Source organism: Elephas maximus, chromosome 23 (genome assembly GCF_024166365.1).
Source record: "Elephas maximus indicus isolate mEleMax1 chromosome 23, mEleMax1 primary haplotype, whole genome shotgun sequence".
NCBI lineage: Eukaryota > Metazoa > Chordata > Mammalia > Proboscidea > Elephantidae > Elephas > Elephas maximus.
This window is the reverse complement of record NC_064841.1, coordinates 61,773,534-61,794,537: the sequence shown is the minus strand read 5'-3', so window position 1 is coordinate 61,794,537 and position 21,004 is coordinate 61,773,534. Positions and strand designations below refer to the sequence as shown.

General features: G+C 43.6%; 1 protein-coding gene and 1 non-coding gene across 8 annotated transcripts in view; both read right to left on the bottom strand.

The window, feature by feature from the left end:
- MTUS2 (microtubule associated scaffold protein 2) overlaps nt 1–21,004 on the bottom strand; it is a 763,477-nt gene that overhangs the window by 209,963 nt on the left and 532,510 nt on the right. The window lies entirely within an intron of this gene.
- On the bottom strand, nt 7,375–7,445 carry TRNAR-UCG (transfer RNA arginine (anticodon UCG)). Its single transcript has one exon. It is a non-coding gene; the product is annotated as a tRNA-Arg (tRNA).

The window sequence follows — 21,004 nt, the reverse complement described above, 5'->3', positions numbered from 1 at the left end:
GTCTTAGGCAATCTCTTTTGAGATATAAAAGACAGAAAGGAGCCGAGGGAGAGGGGAACCTCATACCACCAAGAAACAAGAGCTAGGAGAATAGCACGTCCTTTGGACCTGAAGTCCCTGAGCTGAGAGGCTCCTTGACCAAGGAAGATTGATGACAAGGACCTTCCTGCAGAGCCGACAGAAAGAGAAAGCCTTCCCCTGGAGCTAAATAGCACGTCCTTTGGACCTGGAGTCCCTGAGCTGAGAGGCTCCTTGACCAAGGAAGATTGATGACAAGGACCTTCCTGCAGAGCCGACAGAAAGAGAAAGCCTTCCCCTGGAGCTGGCACCCTGAATTTGGACTCCTAGCCTCCTAGAATGTAAGAGAATAAACTGCGCTTTGTTAAAGCCATCCACTTGTGGTATTTCTGTTATAGTAGCACTAGATAACTAAGACATTGAATTAAGAGTGTATTCATTTAGAATATTGCTGTTGTTAGCTGCTGTCAAGTCAGCCCCCGACTCATGGCGACCCCATGCACAACAGAATGAAATCCTGCCTGATCCTGTGCCTGATCTATGATAAACTCCATATTGAATCTTTGTGATCCATATGGCTTTCATTCGCTGATTTTGGAAATAGATCACCAGGCCTTTCTTGCTAGTTTTTCTTACTCTGGAAGCTTTGCTGAAAACTGTTCAGCATCATAGCAAGACAAAATCTTCCACTGACAGGTGGGTGCACTGGCCGGGAATTGAACCCAGGTCTCCCACATGGAAGAAGAGAATTCTACCACTCACCTACCTCTACCCCGGAATATTGCTAGACACAAATTATCCTCAAAAAAAAAAAAAAAAAAATCCTCCACTAATTCACACTCCCAGCCAACAGTGTAGGAGCACAACTCTTCCTCCACGCCCCACACCCTGCCAGCAATGAAGTCTCAATCATTTAAATTTTTGAGAGTATGACCAATATGAAAATACCGAGAGTATTTTCATATTGGTCATATGCCTTTCTTCATTTGTGAATTGCTTAATTAAGCCCTTTTCCCATTTTTCTTGTCGATGTGTAAGAGCTCTTCATATATTCTAGATATTAATTTATTTAAAAGTTGTATTTTCCAGTCTCTCACTTATTTTCAAACTTATTTATAGTATCTTTCATTATACTGTAGTTTTAAATTTTAATATGCTCATATATGTCAGTGTTTCCCTTTACAGCTTTTTAAAAACACCACCACAGATTGTTTGCACACACGTGTGTATCTAAGTACATGTGCATGCGTGTGCATATAGTATCGGGGGCAAGGGCCTTTCTTGGGATTTGGAGAGGGAGGCAGCAATTTGGATTCAACCTCCCTCTCTCTTGTTCTTTTCCTTTAGCCTGATTGTGCTACCACTTACCCCACTCTATCAGTCCAGCTCGCCCACTTTCCATTCTTGTTTACTGGCCTGACTGCTCTTCCATCTACGTTAAAGCAAAAACAAAAACAAAAAAACCCAAGCCAGCTGCCACTCGTCAGTTCCAACTCGGGGCAACCCCATGTGTGTCAGAGGAGAACTCTGCTCCACAGGGTTGTCAAGGGTCGATTTTTCAGAAGTAGATTGCCAGGCCTTTCTTCAGAGGCACCTCTGGGTAGACTTGAACCTCCAACCTCTGGGTGAGCAGCTGAGAGCATTAACTGGTTGTGCCACCCAGGGACTCCACCCACACAGCTACTGCCACCTCCTCTGTTTTACTTCCTTTGAGCAGTCTCACTGATTTCTCTCTTCCAGGACCTTAATTCTTGGTCGTCTTCCTCCTCCTACCCTTTTTTTCCTATGCTCTATATACCTTCTGGCATTTAGTTAATTTGCCCTCAGCCTTTTGCATTTCAGTAAATGGCACCATCATTCACTCACTGTGTCCAGGCCAAAAAAAGCTAGAAGTCTTCCCTATGTATTTCATTGCCCCTCTCACCTTTGGTCTGTCAGCAAAACTCATCAGCTCTCCTCTCAGAGTATCCCCCACATCTGTCCATCCCCCATCACCTCTGCTACCTCTGCAGAGTCTAAGCTGCCGTAGCCTCCCTCATCTAACTGAAGGAATAAATGCAGAAAATCCTTTTGCTCACAGAAAGGCACTAACAACTTGGCCTACACTAGTCCTCTGAGTCCCTGACATTTACGAAGCTTTCCCTAATTTCCTGACTCCTTTCCTCAGGAGGAAATCTTTCCTTAGACCCCACCTGGTTTTCTGTTTTCTTTCCCCTTGTTGTTATTACTAGTTGTGGTTGAGTTGGCTCTAACTCATGGTGACGCCATGTACAACAGAATGAAACATTGCCCAGTCTTGCGCCATCTTCATGATCGTTGGTATGCTTGAGTCTGTTGTGGCTATCGTGTCAATCTATCTCATTGAGGGTTTCCCTCATTTTCACTGACCCTCCATATTACCAAACTTGGTGGCCTTTTCTATTGATCGATCTTTCCTGATAACGTGTCCAAAGTCAGCAAGCCAAAGTCTCGCCATCCTTGTTTCTAAAGAACATTCTGGTTGTATCTGTTCGTTCTTCTGGCAGTCCATGATATATTCAGTATTCTTCACCAATACCACAGTTGGAATGCATCAGTTCCCCTAGTGCAGACTGTATGCCTCTAATGGACTTCTGCTGGTTGGCCCAATCACCTTCCTTTAACAGCACCCATGCTGAACTGAGACACCCAGCCCTTCCCTCTTCTCGGTCCATGTGGTTGGTGGGGCTGAGCCTCCTGGGTCTGGAGGTGGGCACGTGATCCACACCTACCCAATCAGAGCTCTGCCGCATTCGGTGTTGTATCGCATGCTGGTGTGAGAAAGAAACAATGTCCCGGTTGGGACCATGAGAGCTGGAAGTTTTGGAAAAGTGCTCTTTCTGCTGGATGCCTAAGCTGGCAGGACATAAGCCTAGAGTTGCTGCTGGCCATCAATATCCCACTTAGGGAAGAAGCCACAAGAGAGGGAAGGAGGGCCAAAAGATGACAACAAATTCATAGTGACTCTAGGTACCTGGATACAGCCTGACCTAAAGTCAGCATGACCACCTGGACTTCTCAGTTATATGAGCCAAATATTCCTCTGCTCCCTCCTTTTTTCTCTTTTTTGCCTAAGGCACTTTGAGTTGAGTTTCTATAACTTGCCACCAAACAAGAACTGAAAAATACAATGCCAGCCAAAGAAAATATCTCCTTAACAAAGAAATACACACGCTTTTCTCTCAGGGAATTATTTATTGCTCAAAACGACTCCTTGTGCACTTCATGTACACGGTGACTCAGTGCGATATGCAAGAATACATGCACACAACATGTAGAGCCTCACCAGTACAGCCTTTGAGATGGGAGGAGGTGGCGGGAGGGGGTGGGAATGTCAGCCTCATTCTGATCTCTGAGGAGAAGTCCATAGAGTTTAATTCCAACACAGTCACTGATGAGATTCACCTAATTCCAAACCATTGCCACACACCCAATCATGCTAAAATGTCCCACCATGAATACGGCAGCAAAGATCACCCCAAAGGCCTGAGTTGAAAGATGTTGCCTGGCAATCTGTAAACATTCCTCAGGACAGAAAGGCATCAAAGCCCAGTTTCTCACAAGAACAAGGGCCTTCCAGGGTGATATGAGTGGCTTTTATATTTTAGTCTTGAACTGAACATTGTAAAAATGACTTAGACTCTGATCATTATGGATGCTTACGGCAAAGACCAGGCTGAGACAGACTAGGAAGGAAGGCCTGGCGATCTACTGAAAATCAGCCAGTGAGAGCCCTATGGGTCACAACAGAATACTGTTCGATATAGTGCCGAAAGATGAGCCCCTAGGTTGGAAGCACTCCAAACACACAGTGGCTACAACAAAGAGTTCAGGTATACCAATGACCGTGAAGATGGTGCAGGACCAGGCTGTACACGGGGTTGCCATGAGTCAGAGCTGACCTGACAGGAACCAACAATAAGGCAAAGACCATTTGCACCAGAGCCGTGAGAACAAAACATAAGTCACCGTGCAAGTCTGGCCCCATAGCTGCCCGATAAAGAATGACAGGGTGGCTCCGAGGATGAGGCTGTCATCTTAAAAAAAAGAAAAAGACAAATGACAACGGCTAATTCACAATGTACTCACTGAGTACATCTAAATGAAAGAAAAAAAGAAAAAGATTTAAGATAGTGGTTAGAAGAAGGCTATACTTTTTCATAAAGAGAAATAAGCAGGTAGACAAAAAAAACCAAAAGGAATTTTTACAGGTTCTTAACCTCACACATAATAGCCTGCAAAATCCTGCAAGCAAATCTCAGTGTAAGTAAGAAAAAAAAAAAAAAAAAAGGATAAAGAAACATACACGGGAAATAGACTTCATCCCTGAACTGTCTAACGTTCTTGCTCCTGAAGCCTGTGAACGCTCAGGAACGGGCCAATTCTTCATGTCATCCTGCAGAGCCGTCCCCAGACAAGGAACTGGACAAGATGGAGAGGAGCAAGAAAAAGAATGAAATGTAAACTCGGCAACAGTGTAAGCCATTATGATCGTACCAGTGTAACGGGAAGGAGCGAATAGAACAAAATGAATAATGTAATCAGAAAACGGATTCCGATGTCCTTTATAAGACAAATTGAATGGGGGAACATTTCAAGGGAAGATTTATGGGGCTTGAATAGAATAAAAAAGGAAAAGAATATTATCTAGATAAGAACATATCAAATAAGAGAAGCCTGGATGAGAGAGAGAATGAATGCCAAGAAACAAGAAGAAAAGGAAAACAGTTCATTGTTACCAACAGTAATTTTTTTGATATTTATTGTGCTTTAAGTGAAAGTAATTTTTTTAATTATCAAAAGAAATATGTGATGTTTTGAAGAATAGAGTTAATGAGGAGAACAATGTGAATACTGGACCACACTTGAGAAAAGGCTAGGTTTTAACGCACTTAAGGTTCAACACCCATTTATTGCTCGTACCTGCTCTAGGGTAGACATTGTAGCTGGAAACATAAAGGAGAATAAGGGGAGGTCTCTGTCCTCATAAGATTATTGTTTGAGGGAAAAGAGACCCTGAAGTCACTAAAATACAAAGTGATACATGCTCAGACAGAGGTCTGCAAAAATTAGATCTATAATGTTGTTAGGTGCCATCAAGTAGACTTCTACTCATAGAGACCCCATGTGACAGAGCAGAACTGCTTCACAGGGTTTTCTAGGCTGTAATCTTTATGGACTCATACTCACAACAACCCTACAGAACTGCACCATAGGGTTTCCAAAGCTGTCACCTTTGTGGAAGCAGAGTGCCACATCTTTCTCCCATGGAGCAGCTGGTGGGTTTGAACTGCCGACCTTTTGGTTAGCAGCCTAGTGCTTAACCACTGCACTTCAGTTGGAATTGACTCGATGACAGTGGGTTTGGTTTGGTTTAATATTTATGGAGGCAGATCACCAGGTCTTTCTCCCACGGAGTGGCTGCTGGGTTAGAATTGCCGACCTTTCAGTTAGCAGTCCAGCACTTAACTGTTCGTTATGCCACCAGGGCTCCTTTATACCCTGTTAGACAATACACTCTGTGAGAATTACCCACGATTTACTGCTGACTCAGTAAATATTTGTAAACAAGTGAGTTAGTTATTATGACTTTGTTCTTCCTCTGTGGCAACAGAGGTCAACCTTGAGATAGGTAAATTCCTTACATTCTGGAATCTCACCTTTTCTCCTTGTCATATCTTCCCCAGAAACTCTCTCCCCCCACATAGTAAACATGCACGTCCTGAGTCATCAGAACTCCTCGTGTTCACTGTTTGAAGCAAAATGAGTAAAACCCTGAATATGATAGATTCGGGGAAAGAGAGCAATCCAGCTCTCCTGGGGATCAAGACATTGTGCGCTCTATTAGGTACCAAGAACCTGTGAAGACAGAAAAACTACTCTCGACAAAGAAAATAGGTGGTTTTATTAATTGTGGCTGTTTTAATGAAGTAATCCAAAAAGAAAGAAATGGTCTGGATTAACTGTTTTAGTCTGCTCAATAACTGACTTTCACGTTAATTAAAGAGAACAATAACACTGTGCTTTCCAGAGCTAACCTCTTTCTCCCAAGTAAATAAAAAAATTCCTTATGGATTGAATTGTGTTCCCCCAAAATATGTGTTGTAAATCCTAATCCCTATGCCTGTAGTTTGGAGCTCTGGTGGTATAGTGGTTAAGTGCTGGGCTGCTAACCAAAACCTTGGCAGTTCGAATCCACCAGCTGCTCCTTGGAAACCCTATGAGGCAGTTCTAGTCTGTCCAGTAGGGTCACTATGAGTTGGAATTGGCTCAGTGGCAACAGGTTTGTTTTGTTTTTTATACCTGTGGTTATAACAACCCCGTTTAGGAATGGGTTCTCCTTCTTATGTTCTCTTTTGAGATATCAAAGCAGATTAAGCAAGCAGAGATAAGGGAAGATGGACGCCACGCCACATGAAGATCACCAAGGGACCAAGACACAGGTGAGATGAGACAAGGACCTTCCGCCAAAGCTGACAGACAGAGATAGCCTTCCCCTAGAGCCGCTGCCCTGAAATTGAACTTTCCAGACTCCTAAACTGTGAGAAAATAACTTCCTGTTTGTTAAAGCCACCCACTTGTGGTATTTCCGTTACAGCAGCACTAGGTAACTAACGTGATCCCTAACATGGTCTATTTAGAAAATAGGTGTCTAAAGTTGCTGCCATAATAACATGGAAGCATTCCGCAGTTTTACTCCAAATGCTGGCACCCGTTCCTATTTTCTGCACTACTCTTCCCTTGATTTGATAGATCGTACGCATTCCTTTATTCATTCATTCACTCAGCATGCATTTACTGGTGGCTTACACTGTACTTGGTGTGTTATTAGCTACTGAGGGTTCCAAGGTGGAAACAGCAAATCCTCCAGAAATTCACCAGCTAGTGGGACATGTAAATAAACAATGACAAGATAATACGAGTGCCAGCCCAGAGGTCTGGATAGAGAATTCTCCCCGGGAGCTTGGAGAAGGAGCCAGGTACGGCTTCACTGAGAAGATCACGTTTGAGGTGAGACATGAAGTACAAAGAGGAATCGCTAAGAAGGCAAGGGCAATAAAGGGAGCGGGTCATGGGCAAAGTCGGTGTTGCTAGCTGCCGTCAAGTCTGCCCCTGACACATGGTGGCCCCACGCACAGCAGAACAAAACACTGCCCGGTCCTATGCCATCCCCATAATCATTGTGATCCATAGGGTTTTCATTGGCTGATTTTCAAAGGTAGATTGCCAGGCCTTTCTTCCTAGTATGTCTTAGTCTGGAAGCTCTGAGGAAACCTGTTCAGCATCACAGTAACACTCAAGCACCCACTGACAGATGGGTGGCGGCTGTGCTTGCGGTGCATTGGCCGGGACTCGAACCCTGGTCTCCCGCACCGAAGGTGAGAATTCTACCACTGAACCACCACTGCCTCCACTGCAAAGGTACAAGAGGTGAAAGGGCCGACATGTTCACAGCGAGCAGGGTAGGAGACGAGGCTGGAGGGTTGTGTTTCTTGAGTCCAGCCTACCTTTTCTCTAGCCGTCTCTGCCCTCCAGCTTCACTAACGCGAATATTTCACTCTGTTTCCCTCCAACATATCTGACTCCCCTGAAAATCTAATTAAAGGCTAAATAAGAACACTCCTAAATTAAATACTGAATGTACTAGTTTTTTTCTCTTTATAAATGGGAAACTGTGATTGAGGTGGCCAGTGATGAGGTTGTCAGTGCTGCTGTTGCTGGGTGCAGTCGAGTTGCTTCCGACTCATAGCGACCCTACGTACAACAGAACGAAACACTGCCTGGTCCTGCGTCATCCTCACAATCGATCTTTGTTAAAAGCCCATTGCGGCAGCCACTGTGTCAATCCATCTCACTGAGGGTCTTCCTCTTTTTCACTGATCGTCTGTCTACTTTACTAAGCATGATGTCCTTCTCCAGGGACGGATCCCTCCTGATAACACGTCCAAAGTCTGAGAGACAAAGTCTCCTCATGCTTGCTCCTAAGGAGCATTCTAGCCGTACTTCTCCCAAGACAGACTTGTTGGTTCTTTTGGCAGTCCATGGTGTAGTCAATATTCTTCGCCAACACCATAATTCGAAGGCATCAATTCTTCTTCGGTTTTCCTTATTCTTTGTCCGGCTTTCACATGCATACAAAGCAATCGAAAATACCATGGCCTGAGTTAGGCATACCTTAGTTCTCAAAGTGACATCTTTGCTTTTTTAACACTTCAAAGAGGTCTTTTGCAGCAGGTTTGCCCAATGCAATACGCTGTTTGATTTCTTGACTGTTGCTTCCATGGGTATGATTGTGGATCCAAGGAAAATGAAATCCTTGACAACGACAATCTTTTCTCTATCATGATGTTGCTTATTGATTCTGTTAGTGATAACTAATGAAGTTAAACTGTTTTCGGCTGCTATTGTTTATGGTTAAATTATCAGGCTAAGGTGACTAATCAAGACTCAGCCATCAAATGTACATAAATATTCAAATAAATTATTTCCTCTTTTTTTAAATAAAAGGATACATGTTCATTGTAGAAAAATGAGAAACTACATTGTTTTTTCATTTTCACTATAATCTCACCGAGAGATAACAACTATAAGCCCACTGAAATGGATTTTTTTCAGACCATATTATGTGCACTTATATCTTTTTTTCTTAATAAAATGCTAGAATTCAGTTTTTGAACACTTTATTGTGAAATATAATACTTAACACTAGCTTGTACAGTGCAATGAATAATTACAAAGCAAACATCCATCAAATCGCTACCCAGGTCAAGAATTAGAACATTAAACAACTGGCACCCCAGAAGCTTGTCACATCTCATTGCCTCCCCACCTTTCCCATGACAGGAAACCGGTGTCATGACTTCTTCTTGATCATTTCTCACTTTTCTTCATCTACTGCTCCACAAGCACCTTCAAACAATACCCTTAAGCCTGTTTATAAACCTTGTGACAGTGGAATCACGCTGTATGTATCCTGTTGTCTTATAATTTTTATGACACATTGCATCTGTAATGCTCACCATCCATTGCAGCATGGAGCCCTCCGTCACTGTCATGGCCAAATAGCGATCCACAGCACGTAGATATCACAGTAAATTCATCTATTCCACGATCGATGGAAGTTTGAGTTTTTTCCACCCCCCGTTTTTAGCAATTATGAACAATGCCCCTCTGAACATACTTATACGTGTCTCCTGGCGCACATGTGGAATTCCCACGTTACGGCACATGTGACTCCTCAACTTAACTAGATAACACCATGCTCTTTTCCGTAGTGGCTGTGCCCATTCGCCCACTGGCGGTGTATGACAGCTCCTCATGTACTACATCTTCACTGTTAGGAAAGTGGGAAAGCAATCTATCACATGGCCTTCTGACCAACCTGGACGGCCCAGTCAGAGTCCTTGGGCCCCGGACATCCCCTGAGAATAGAGGCTGGGAAATGAGCCTTGCTTTGTTTATTCTTCTTCATCAGGGAAACGCCTTCCTTGTTGTGGATGCACAGTCTGCTTATTGCTTCTGTGTGCGCGTCATATGGCACCTGGCCAACCCATTTCTATATCTGTTCCCAGCAGGGAGGGAAGGAGATCACTCTTCTGCAGCACAAGAGAAGCCAGCACACACAGACCTGTGTCGGCTGCTGAGGGTGAGACCCGCTGGCCACAGGAGGCTGGCACCCACTACTGAAACTGACCTTGACTGTCTCTTCTTTATGCGATTAAAGTAGTGTTCGGGCCAATGCCCCTGTGTAAGTCATGTCTTTCTTGGCGACCTTGGATCCTGGCTTGACGGTTTGGTGTAGTGAGCAGGGTCGACGTTCGTCAACTCGTAGGAAGGCTAGATTTCTAAGTTTTTACCATTCTGATGAGTGTATACTTCATTGTGGTTTTACTTGCATTTTCCTGATGACTGATCAAGTTTAGCACCCTTTTCATATGTGGGCCGATTTTATTTTTTTCTTTTCTGGCATGTAGGCCAAGTCTTTTTATGCCTTTTCGTCTTTTTTCATTGATTTATAAGAGTAATAATATAATTTTGTAAGCTTTTTTAAAAAAACTTTATATAGCATGATCATCTTTCATGATAATATTAGTGTTAATATACAATATTTTAAAAATGTAAACTAATAACATAGTAGTTTAAATGATAACTCGTAACTGAGACCAACAGGCAGTGGTTCGAACAGAACAAAGGGATATTCTGAGGTTTAAATCTGGAAAGGTGTGTGTTAGGGTTGTATTCTTTCACCATACCTATTCAATCTGTATGCTGAGCAAGTAATTCAAAAAGGTGGACTATATGAAGAAGAATGTAGCATCAGGATTGGAGGAAGACTCATTAACCACCTGCGATATGCAGATGACACAACCTTGCTTGCTGAAAGCGAAGAGGACTTGAAGCACTTACTAATGAAGATCAAAGACCACAGCCTTCAGTATGAATTACAGCTCAACATAAAGAAAACAAAAATCCTCACAACTGGACCAGTAAGCAACATCATGATAAATGTAGAAAAGATTGAAGTTGTCAAGGATTTCATTTTACCTGGATCCACAATCAACACCTATGGAAGCAGCAGTCAAGAAATCAAACAACATATTGCATTGGGCAGATCTGCTGCAAAAGATCTCTTTAAAGTGTTGAAAAGCAAAGATGTCGCTGGGAGGACTAAGGTGCACCTGATCCAAGCCATGGTATTCTCAATCACCTTATATGCATGCAAAAGTTGGACAAAGAATAAGGAAGGCCAAAGAAGAATTGATGCTTTTGAATCACGGTGTTGGTGAAGAATATTGAATAAACCATGAACTTCCAGAAAAATGAACAAGTCTATCTTGGAAGAAGAACAGCTACAGTGCTCCTTGGAAGTGAGAATGGTGAAACTTGTCTCATAGACTTTGGACATGTTATCAGGAGGGATCAGTCTCTGGAAAAGAATATCATGCTTGGTAAAGTACAGAGTCAGTGAAAAAGAGGAAGATCTTCAAGGAGATGGAATGATACAGTGGCTGCAACAATGGGCTCAAACATAGCAGCGATTGTAAGGATGGCGCAGGACTGGGCAGTGTTTCATTCTGATGCACATAGTGTTGCTATGAGCTGGAACCAACTTAACAGCACCTAACAACAACGATAACATAATTGAGATAGTTGCTACTATAAAATAGAAGCTGTGGTTATAAATATTGATCAGTTTGGAGTTGGAGGTAGAAGTTGGTAAAAGGCATAATGAGATTGTTTAGCGCAATGGTTAAAGGCCCAGAAACACAGGTCTACTGTGTACCTAGCTGTGTGACCTCAGGCAGATAACTTAACCTTTCTGTTTTCTCCTGTGTAAAATAGCAGTTATAACAGTAGCTACCCCGTGGGGCTGTTGTAAGAATAAAATGGGATAAAGTATTAAAAGTGTTTTGCACAGTGCCAGAAACCTACTTAACTAGAAAAAAAAAAAAATACTTAAGCAGGCATTAAATGGTACTTACTGGCAATATTAATTTAGTTATTATAAATATTTGTTTAGAACCTGCTTTTTTTTAGTTATTTAGTGCTGCTATAACAAATATCACAAGTGGATGGCTTCCACAAACAGTTTATTCTTTCACAGTTTAAGAGGCTAGAAATTTGAATTCAGCATGCTAGCTTCAGGGGAAGGCTTTCTCTCTCTGTTGGCTCTGGGGGAAGGTCCTTGTCGTCAATCTTTCCCGGTGGAGGAGCTTCTCAGTGCAAGGACGCACTATTCTCCTGGCTTTTGTTTCTTGGTGGCATGAGGCCCCCCATCTCTCTGCTCCTTTCTCTCTTTTATATCTCAAAAGAGATTGACTTAAAACACAACCTAATCTTGTAGTTTGAGTCCTGCCTCATTAACATAATTGCCTGTAATCCTGCCTCATTAACATCATAGAGGTGGAATTCACAACACACAGGAAAATCACATCAGATGATAAAATGGTGGACAATCACACAATACTGGGAATCATGGCCTAGTCAAGACACATATTTTGGGGGGACACAATTCAATCCATAACAGAACCTATGGATTATAAGTATGGTGATAACGTTAATTATGAGGGATAAGGCTGGTGCTATTCTCATTTTTCCAATGAGGTAACTGAGGGTCAGAGGGGTTACATAATTGAATCAAGGTCACATAGCTATTAGTGGTGCAACCAAGATTGGAATCTGGGTCTAACTTTAAAGTCCATTCTGTTACTCTGCCATCCACATTCCATCAATAATTCACTGGGGATTATTAATAACGTTGTTCCACTCATTTGAAAAAGAATCACGTGGCGATAGATATGTCCAAGGCGGCGTTTTCACCTCAGACCAAAAAGGTGTAGCCAATTATATAAAAAAGAAAGGGACCAGTGGTCCTATAACTTGACTCTTTTTTCCTAGGCCATAGAAAATGATGCATGCTGGCAGAGCAGGCTTGTCCTGGTGCTGGGTGACTCTGGGCCACAGCAGCTGTGTGAAGAGGGCCTCACTGGCAGATCCTCCTTGAGCCATGGCTTCAGGAAAGAACACTGGTTACAAGCAGAAGCTTCCCAGTCAGATGCCTGGGCTTGAATCCCAACTCTGCCGTCTCCTAGTTTTGTTACCTTGAACAAATTTCACATACCAACAGGGTCCCCCACAGTGGACAGGTTTTCAGGGGAGCTTATAAGGAAGAAAGGCCTGGCAATCTACTTCCTAAAATTAGCCAATGCGAAAACTGTGGATCACAAGAGGACATTGTCTGATACTGTGCTAGAAGAGGAGCCTCCAGGTTGGAAGGCATTCAAAACACGCAGTGGCCACAACAATGAGCCTGAGCATACCAACGATGCGAAGATGGTGCAGGACCAGGCAGTGTTTCATTCTGTTGTACATGGGGTCGCCATGAGTCAGAGCAGACTCCTGTTAGATGAAACTAACAGGTACAAGCGGAAGAGTAACAGGGCTATATCTGCATTCTAGAAAAGTGAAAGGCCACAGCCAGCAGTGGGGGAGGTTAGCTAGGGGCTTTAGACTCATACCAACTAGGCTGCTTGGATGATTATCGATTAGGAAATTGTGGGCCTCAGGGTTTCGCAGTACAAATTTGCTCACTGATGGATTAAAGAGTAGAGATATGAAAACTTTGCAGTGCCCAAAAATGTGTTATTCTTTTCCAGTTATCTTAAGAAATGGATAGCTGGCATTTGTCTCCTTCTTATGATATTTGCATTATTCTACCTGCATGAAGATAACATTTAGTACTTAGTATTTCATCAGTGCAATATAGCTGTTGCTGTTAGGTGTCATTGAGTCGATTCTGACTCACAGCAACCCCACGTGACAGAGCAGAAGTGCCCCACAGGGTTTCCAAGGCTATAATCTTTATGGGAGCAGATCACCAGGTCTTTTCCCCCAGGAGCAACTGGGAAGGTTCGAATCGCCAATTTTTCAGTTAGCAGCTGAGCACTTCACTATTGCATGACCAGGACTCCTTGTAATAAAAGACTGAAAACAAATGAAAAGTTTTAAAACAGTGATACGTAATTAAAAGTTCTGCGCTAATCATGTTCAGAATTCGGGCCACATGACGGTAGTGATTTGCATAAAAGTGCCTTTGTAGGACAGCAGGCAGATTTCTGAAACTTACAAACGTTGAGAAGCACAATGGCCAACACAGCTCCAAACGATTTATTTGCATGAGTTGCTCTGAACCACCTCCCGCAGCTCCTCCCGCTGGCAAGCAGAGTGGGCAAAGGCCGGGTGTGTAACCTTTTAGACATAATACGTGAATGGACTCTTATATGAGACTGAGGATGTTCGTACCCTATTTCTGAAATAAGAGGTGTCACACCAGCCTGCAGGTGGCTTGCCTCCTCCTTTGACAACATCGAGGTGAGTCAGAGCCTTGTATAAATGAATTCTCTGGTCGTATAACACTTCCCAAATTATCCAAAAACACTATTCTAACTGTTGTTTCCATGAAAGAATTTGAAAGGCAGAACAGAGAAAGATAAATGTAGCTTTCCTCTTACTTGGATCATTCTGTGGCATTTCCATTAGAATTGCTACATAGCAGCATGGACCACAGAGGGAGCCCTGGTTGTGCAGTGGTTAAGCGCTCGGCTGCTAACTGAAAGGTCTGCAGTTGAAATCCACCAGTGGCTCCACGGAAGAAAGACCTGGCTATCTGCTACCATAAAGATTACAGCCTGGGAGACCCTATGGGGCTTATGAGTTGGAATCAACTTGACGGCACCTAACCACAACTGGCCCACTACAAGGGGATAAGAACCTCAGGACTGCAGGGCAGAAAAAAGAGCAGATAGACCTTCTAGACATCCGCTTAAGTGGGTCTCTGAATGATGAAGTGGACAGCTGTTCTTACCAGATATTACACACATCCTCCCCATCATTCGCTCCTGTCTCTGAGGCTGAATGCGAAGGGACAGGGCCAGGGACCTATCTACGGAAAACAGCGCCCATGACAGTTTTAAATTGCTGAAAGATCTCTCACAGCTGGCAATGGGAACTGTGATGGCCAACAGAAACTGCTTGTGGGCGCCCCCTCAAGCAGCACCCAGGGCATGTGGACCTGCCATACCTTAGTTACACCTCTGGACAGGTCTCAAATTTATTGCCTTTATTTTCCTCCCTCAAAGGTTCTTTTTCAACGGGTCTACTCTCCCATATCCTCCTACTGCTGATTCCCTGTTGGCTTCACAAATAGTTGAAACTGTGGTAACAATTCAGAGTCAGGCTCAGGGAGAACACGGTCAACACCAGCCAGTAACACTCTCTGCACTGAAGAAATCTAGCTAAAGTTGCTTGCCTCGAACTTGCCTCCTTATGGACCCACTTCTGGGACGTAACTGAACACTCCTGAATCATCATGAGCTTCCTTCCACGCTGTGAGATGCCATGATCATTATCAGGAAAACAAAGTACACTGGGTCTCTATGAGTCGAAATCGACACAATGGCACCCAACAACACAGCTATTTAAGTTAAAGGCGCACGTATCACATGCGATGGTAAGAGGAAGAGGGCAGTGGTCATTCAGTGGTAGAACTCTCGCCTTCCACGCGGGAGACCTGGGTTTGATTCCTGACCAAGTCACTTCATGCGCAGCTGCCACCCATCTGTCAGTAGAGTCTTGTGTTTTTTTTACAATGCTGAACAGGTTTCAGTGGAGCTTCCAGACTAAGACAGACTGCAAAGAGAAGCCCAGCGACCGACTTTTGAAAACTAGCCAGTGAAAACCTACGGACTACAATGGTCAGATCTGTACCTGATCATGGGGATGGCGCAGGACTGGACTGTGTTTTATTCCATTGCATATGGGGTCACCACGAGTCAGGGCTGATTTGATGGCAGCTGACAAGAACAACAATGATAAGAACAATCCAAAAATTATCTGGACTTGAGATTTCTGCAGTAATCAACGTGATCCATTTTGCCAGGCTTGTCTTCTCCTAAAGCAGAATATTTCATAAAGCCCTTTCTTAATTTATTCATTTATGATAGGCCCAGAGATTGCAGCGGCTGCTTGACCAGACTGTAGGAGGGCAGGGAGAACTCAAAGGTGCTGCTCTGCCTGGCAACGTGCACCTCAAGGTACTCAGTAAACACGTTCTGATGACACTGACAAGCTACTTCTGTTTTAAAATTATAGTATGCCCAGAAATACCTAAATTTGTGAAATTTAATTCAGAGAAAATAACCTGCTTTTTAGAGAAGCAAAATTAATCTTTACTATATATTTTTTTTTTATACAAGTAGAGTTTCTGTCACCCACAGTGGACCAGCCTTACTATTCCCAGGGAATTTTCTGTCTCCGGTAGTATCTTAGGCTGGATTCTCTAGGGGAGCAAAAGTAGTGCAGCATATATATATATAAATATATATAGAGAGAGATTTATATCAAGGAAACAGCTCACGCAGTTGTGGAGGCTGGCAAGTCCCAAATACATGGATCAGGTGTCAGGCTGGAGGCTTCTCATGACACATGGTTACAGAGGCTGGCAAACCCAAAGTCTACAGGTCAGATGGCAAACTGGCGGCTTCTCCTGAGTCATGTGGCTGCAGGAGTGGACAAACCCAAAATCTGCAGGTCAGACAGTAGGCTGCTGGCTCACAGAGTTGTGGAAGCTGGCAAATCCAAAATCAGTAGGTCAGGTGGTAGGCTGAAGGCTTCTCATGTCCCAAGAACTGGAGGTCAGATGACGACGAACGCAGAATTGAGAGAGAGAGAAAGCTTTGCCAGAATGCCTGTTTATATCATGGATACAGGCCATGCCCCCAAGCAAATGCCTCTTTCAACTGATTGGCTGCTCACAAGAGATCACCAAACGGAGAATGATTACATAATTTCTGCCAAACCACTGAGAATCATGGCCTAGCCATGTTGACACATAGCCTTAATCATTCTACCCCTTGTTAACTTGCCACCTGTACACATCTCCTGAAACCATACCTAATCTCTAAATAAAGACAATTATAAAGACATACTTGCATGTAACATGATACAATACGTGTACAACTAATTAAAAACTAGACCTGTTTACCACTTATATTTTATAACAAGTAATGGATATAAAAAAAAAATTAATGGATATAAGGGAGGGAAGAAAACAAAGATATTTGCTATACACATACACATACATGTATAACCAAACAAGGAAGAAATATTCAAAACAATTATAGTCCTCTTTTCTGCAACTGGTCACGCCATTGTAGCTAGTATTTAAAACTACCTTCTTCTACCACCCGTTCCGTATTCCCTTTGCTGTCAGCAAGCACCTCAGCTGGTCGTGGTTGTTTGCCCGGTGGGGTGACCCAAACCTTCATTCCTGAAGGATCTGGGCCATTAGTAGTTATGTCAAAATTGGGTTGCTGTAATTTTCCATTGGCTTTAATCACAGGGCCTGGTAGTACTAAAAGACGTCCTAAGGAATCACTTATATTCCAGACATACTCTTCTTTACCTCCATTATGTAATATTAATCCGATTTCTCCTTGGTAATCAGGATCTATCACACCAACCAAAACAGTAACTCCCTTCTTTGCCTCATGATTCAGAGGCACGAAGAGCCCAAAGTGGCTGGGTAACATTCTTAGCTTCCGGTTCAATGGAATCAGCATTGTGTCTCCTGGTGAGAACATTCCTCACTTTAGAACTAGGACTTTTAGATCTGCAGAGCACAAGGTTGTGGGGACAGGAAGCAAAAATATTGTGAATGGGTCACTAGGGGTGATAGCGAGTGGTGCCACTTTCATTTCCACACTTTGATTTCTGGACCCACAAATCCTGGCTACGGGAGAAACATCACCATATATTGGATGCTGGTTTATAGCATGCAAGCCTCCTGAAGAACACTGCCCCAACACTGCAATAGCGTCTTTAGAAGGCCATTCCATCATTCTATCAAGCCAGCTGCTTCAGGATGATGGGGAATATGGTCAGGCCAGTGAATTCCATGAGCACGGGTCCACTGCCACACTTCATTTGTTGTAAGTGAGTCCCTTGATTAGAGGCAATGCTGTGTAGGATACCATGATGGTGGATAAGGCATTCTGTAGTTTTGGCAGAAGCATTGCATGCAAGAAAGCAAATCCCTACCCAGAGTAAGTGTCTATCCCAGTAAGAACAAAACGCTGCCCTTTCCATGATGGAAGTGGTCTGGTGTAATCAACCTACCACCAGCTTGCTGGCTGATCAATTCAAGGAATAGTGCCATATCCGGGACTCAGTGTTGGTCTCTGCTGCTAGCAGATTGGGCACTCAACAGTGGCTATAGCCAAGTCTGCCTTGGGGAGTGGAAGTCTGTGTTGCTGAGCCCATGCACAAGCCTCACCCCTGCCACCATGGCCACTTTGTTCATGAGCCCATTGGACAGTGACAGGAGTGGCTGGGGAAAGAGGCTTACTGGTATCCATGGAAAGCATCATCCTCTCCACTTGGTTGATAAAATCACCCTCTGCCAAGGTCACTCTTTGGTGAGCATTCACTTGAGACACAAATATCTTAACTTCTTTTGTCCATTCAGAGAGGTCTATCCACATGCCTCTTCTTGATACCTCCTTGTCACCAACTTTCAAATCATGTTCCTTCCAAGTCCCTGACCAGCCAGCCAAACCAGCCACAGCCAATGAATCAGTACACAATTGCACATCTGGCCATCTCTCCTACCACACAATATCAACAACCAGGTGTTGCTCAAAGTTCTGCCCGCTGGTAGGATTTCCCTTCACCACTGTCCTTCAGGGAGGTCCCAGAAAAGGGCTACAGTGCCCTCGCTGTCCACTTCTGAGTGGTGCCTGAATATTGTGCAGAACAATCTGTAACCAGGCATGAGTTTTCTCGTCCTCAGTTAGCTGACCATAAGGAACTCTCCATGAGGCCATAGGTGCAGACGGAGAGAAGAAAGGTAATGTGACAAGAGTGGGGACCAGGAGCATTTGGGCCACTTCCTCACGCAACTTACTTGTGCCTTCAGGTCCTGCTTGAGCCTGATCTCATACACAACACTTCCATTTAAGAATGGAGTGCTGCTGTGCACATTGGGGCCCTGGTGGCACAGTGATTAAGTGTTGAGTTCTAACCAAAAGGTCGGCAGTTCAAATCCATCAGCTGCTCCTTGAAACTCTATGGAGCAGTTCTACTCTGTCCTATAGGGTCACTATGAGTTGGAATTGACTCAATGGCAGCAGGTATGGTTGTTTTTTTTTTTTTTTTTTTTTTTGGTTGCGCACATCAGATTTTATGACTCTAGGTAACATAACACCCAGTTCATGATGGGCAGCTCAGGCCGCATGGTGACTTGGTGGCCCATGGTTAAGCGTTCAGTCTTTACTAAGGCCCTGTAACAAGCCAAAAGCTGTTTCTTAAAAGGAGAGCAGTTATCTGCAGAGGATGGCAGAGCTTTGCTCCAAAATCCTAAAGGTCTGCACTGTGATTCACCAATAAGGGCCTGCCAAAGACTTCAAACAGCATCTCTATTTGCCATTGATACTTCAAGTACCATTGGATTGGCCACATTGTGTGGCCCAAGTGGCAGAGTGGCTTGCACGGCAGTCTGACCCGTTGCAGAGCCTTCTCTTGTTCTGGGTCCTACTCAAAACTAGCAGCTTTTCAAGTCACTTGATAAATAGTTGGAGTAGCACACTCAAATGAGGGATATGTTGCCTCTAAAATCCAAACAGACCCACCAGGTGTTGTGCCTCCTTTTTAGTTATAGGCGGGGCCAGATGTAACTACTTATCCTTCACTTTACAAGGAATATCTTGACATGGTTCATACCACCGGGCTTCTAGAAATTTCACTGAGGTGGAAAGTGCCTGTAGTTTTGTTAAATTGATTTTCCACCTTCTGGCACACAAATGTCTTACTAAGAAGTCTAGAGTTATTAGTACTTCTTCCTTACTAGGTCCAATCAGCTTAATTCATCAATGTAATGGACCTGTGTGACGTCTTTGTGATATCTGTGGAAGAGAAAGACGATCAAGGTCCCTGCCGACTAAATTATGACATAGGGCTGGAGAGTTCATATACCTCTAAAGTAGGACTAATGATGGTTTATTGCCATCCTTGCCAGTGGAAAGCAAATGCTTCTGGAGTCCTTCGAAACCAGAATCAAGAAAAGGCATTGGCCAGATCAGTAGCTGCATACCAGGTACCAGGAGATGTATTAATTTGCTCAAGCCATGAAACTACATCTAGAACACCAGCTGCAATTGGAGTCACCATCTGGTTTAAGTTTACAATAACCCACTGTAATTTTCCAAGATCCATCTGTTTTTTGCACAGGACAAATAGGTAAGTTGAATGGGGATGTGGTAAGAATCATCATCCCTGCATCCTTCAAGTCACTGATGGTGGCGCTAATCTGCAATCCCTCCAGGAATACGGTATTGCTTTTGGTTTACTATTTTCCTTGGTAGGGCCAATTCTAATGGCTTCCACTTGGCTTTTCCTAACATAATAACCCTTACTCCACATGTCAGGGGTCCAATATGCGGGTTCTGCCAGTTGTTGAGTATGCCTATTCCAATTATGCATTCTGGAACTGGGAAATCACTACAGGATGAATTTGGGGACCAAATGGACACACTGTGAGATGGACATGAGCTGAGAGTCCATTAATAACCTGACCTCTATATGCCTCCACCCTGACTGGTATGCCACAGTGACATTTTGGGTCTCCTGGAATTAGTGTTGGTTCAGAGCCAGTGTCCAGTAATCTCTGAAAAGTCTGATTATTTCCTTTTCCCCAATGAATTATCACTCTCGTTAAAAGCTGTAGATCTTGGGGAAGGCTTGGAGAAAGATTAACGGTATAAATTTTTGGCAGTGTAGTGGGGTCCTTCCTCAAGGGGACCTGGTTTCCCCTTCGCTCAAGGGGTTGTGGGCCTGTACACTGGCTCAAGTCTGGGAATTAATTGAGGGGCCTTGACTCTCTAGTCTGGTGATTTGAGTTAGACCAACGTTCACTTGACCCAGAATTCTTCCACTTGTATGGATCAAGTAAATATTTAGTAGATTTCCCATCTATTTCTTTTCTATTTCACAGCATGACTATGTAGCCAATGCCGTAAGTCCATATGAGTGAGACTGTTCTGATTACTGCTTTGACTCTGCTGTCCATTACAGTAACCATGCCCGCTTTGTCTTCATTAATTCAGTGCCACCACTTGGCCCCTGGCATCATGGGGTCCAACCGGCCCCATTTTAGTTAGGTGTCTTAATTCACTTAGGGCAGCCCCCATTATCAAAACTTATATAAAATAGCAATTAAAGCAGTCTTCAGGGATGCTGTAGTTCCTTTCACAAATTTGTTCCTCACTGTTATGGTGAAAGGCAAGGAACTCTGGGCCCTCCATGGATGGGTCTGTGGGTCCAACCTGACATGACAACTTCCCTAAGCCTTTGGATACCTTCTTCTACAGTATACCAAGGCAGGTCTGGCATCTCAACTTGACTTAGTATAGGC